The sequence below is a fragment of the Pteronotus mesoamericanus genome, unplaced genomic scaffold (genome assembly GCF_021234165.1).
Source record: "Pteronotus mesoamericanus isolate MK-2021 breed Mesoamerican mustached bat unplaced genomic scaffold, CSHL_Meso_final contig_1173, whole genome shotgun sequence".
In the NCBI taxonomy this organism is placed as follows: domain Eukaryota; kingdom Metazoa; phylum Chordata; class Mammalia; order Chiroptera; family Mormoopidae; genus Pteronotus; species Pteronotus mesoamericanus.
In genome coordinates, this window is record NW_026555032.1 from 931,369 (window position 1) to 934,166 (window position 2,798).

General features: G+C 43.9%; 1 non-coding gene across 1 annotated transcript; it reads left to right on the forward strand.

The window, feature by feature from the left end:
- The first annotated feature begins 2,106 nt into the window (after positions 1 to 2,106).
- Positions 2,107 to 2,213, forward strand: LOC129077601 (U6 spliceosomal RNA). Its single transcript, XR_008529877.1, has one exon. It is a non-coding gene; the product is annotated as a U6 spliceosomal RNA (small nuclear RNA).
- Positions 2,214 to 2,798: the final 585 nt, after the last annotated feature.

Sequence of the window (2,798 nt, forward strand, 5' to 3'; positions counted from 1 at the left end):
AAAGCCAGTCTTGGTAACCATACCCTGCTTTACCCATGATTGGTACAGATGTGGGCATGACAGATACAGGGGGAAGCCTGCTGGGGGCTCCTAGGAAAGTGTCTTCTCCCTGATGAGAAAAAAAGCAGCAGAAGAAAAAGCCCTTTATACCTGGTCCCTGTTGCCTCATGCTGTGAATGCTGTCAGGAGAAGAGGTGAAGCTGGCAGTTTTGTCAGTCTCATGGAAGTTGTGAGGTGGAGGGACAGGATGTTCCTGAGGATGGAGAAGGAAAGGATGGTCTCATTGAGCCTGGTGCTATCTCCCTCTGGGATTTTTTTTTTTTAAGTAAATAAATGTCCGTATGACTTTAGCCGGGTTAGTTGAAAATCCTGTTACATGGAACCCAAAGTATCCAGACACAGCTAGGAACTGGCAGCACCAGGCTACAAAGCCATACCTGTCTGTCTGTGTGTCTGCAAAGCCAAGGTGAACAGGCTCTCTCACCTCTGACCCACCCCTAATTTAATTCCAGCTCTATACCTCTGGAATAGAATGGGCTTGAACAAGCATTCAAGGGCTCCTCAGCCATGACTGAAACTGGACCCAGATTGAAACACAGCTATTCTCACCATTCTAAGCAGAACTTTCCTGAATGTTGGTCCTATAGGAGCCAGGATCCTTCTTGGAGTCATGGAAATATTTGTCAGGGATTTTCATGATGAACAATGAGACCCCCAGGAAGCCATCAGCCTTATCACTTATCTGTCTTCATGGCACCCCCTTCATTTCACTGTGCTTATGTCTGGAACTTGATTAACTTCAGTCTGCCTCTTTTCAGGAGTTGGGACTCAACAGGTAGATCCTCTCCCATAACCAGCATGTTCTCATTAGGGGGGCTCAGAAATCAAGCCACTTATTTTTGTACTGGGCTCAGAGGCCTGGAAGGTTTGGAATGTCTCCTCCCCCCATTCCTGGCCTAACCATGCACCCCAATAGGCTGATCTACAAATAGATCTGTGGGATGCCAATATATTTGGTCACCCTCAGAAGTCTCTCCCATTGACCTGCTCCATAATGAGAAATTCCAACCCTTAGTCAGCCCTAGGAAATACAGTCATAGTTCCAGATTGGGCCTTTTGTAGAATGAATAGGGATAGCAGGCCAGTTTTCTTGCTGTATGTATGACTCATATATGTTGCTTCTGCTCATGTAGGGACAAAATCTATCTTTGAAACTAGGTACTTTTAAAATGTCATTTGTTGTTATCTGTTTGTGTTTCTCAATAGTTTGTAAGCTCTTTGAGGGTGAGATGTGTGTGTGTGTGTGTAGCTTGCTATTATAATCTGAACATCCAGCACAGTGTTTGGCCTTTAATAGGTATTTAATAAATATATATGAAAAGAATAAATGAGTTTGAGTACAATGCAGAGGGGAAGGAAGGTAAGGCAGAAGAGATAAGGGTAAATAACTCTTTGAAGAATGACTAAGAAGAGAGAGTAGGTAGTAGTTAAAAAGGATGTGGAGGGAAGGGAGATTGTTGTTGTTAATATGTAGACTGGGGCGAAAGAGTGGGTAGAGAAGGAAAATTTCTATAGTTGTGCACTGCGATGGCCCAGTTCTATATAAGAAGTGATCACTTGATGAAGAGGAAGATAGATATGGCAAGGATCTGGAGCGTAGGTTGGCCTTAATTGGGGTATTCATCCTTTCAGATTGGACAGATGAATATATTAGGAGTAAGTAGAAAATAGGAAATTAAAGCAATTTTTGTCCAGTGGCCTAATTATGGGGTCATATAGGTGATGAAATGATATGACCTGGGTCATTTAGGAGATGAGAGAGCTGGAGCTGTTTGAAGGGATTAAGAAAAGTGATGGGGATTTGGAAGAAAAGAGAGGGTTGACTAAGGACAACTAAAAGGATATAATTAAACTACATGGGAAGTTGTAGGGATCACAGACCTGGTGTGGCACTAGCAGACTTTGGGAAACCTGGGATCATCAAAGAGAAGGAGTAGAGGCTGGGAGGTGCAGGGGGGAGGTGATGAAGCCTGGAAGGGTGTCTTCCATGCACAGTAAATCCAAGTCCTAACTGGCTACAAAACTCATTTTTAAGAAAGTTGTCTGGTGCTCACTTTGGCAGCACATATACTAAAATTGGAAAGATACAGAGAAGATTAGCATGGCCCCTGCGCAAGGATGACATGCAAATTCGTGAAGCGTTCCATTTTTTTTTTTTTTAAAGAAAGTTGTCTGGACTCAGAAAGCATTGTCCATTTGGAATGATTGTCCGCAGCTGTTCAGTTCTCCAGCCAGCAACCCAGCAAAGCCCATTTTTCCTCCAAAGTCCCTAAAGTCATGAGCTAATGCTATATTAGTCCTTTAATGTCACCTCCCATTATTACTAATTATAACCTTTTATGGGAAAATATCTAAGTTACAGCTCAGTAGACCAGGAACACCTCTTCCCACCTCCATCTGTTTCTCAGACTCTCCCCCAGCATCCCTGCCCAGCACGTGCTGAGAGCCTTGGTCTGCCTTCAGGGCCAGGCCCTTCGGTGGGACAAAGACTCTGTGCACCTAGGGCTGTTAGCAGCGTTCACTTAACCAGGTCCTGGACCTGTATGCACTGTAAAGGGATGAAGAACTCCCCAGGGATTCTGAATTCAGGGCAGTGTGAGACAAGGTCACATTCTCAGATAAGTCTCCCTTTGATGGAAAGATCATTTCGGTGTCACAACACTTTTCCACTGAAGTTTTACCGAGAGGGCCTTTAGACTTTGACTCAGTAGTCCTATTTCTAGGAATTTATCTTGTTG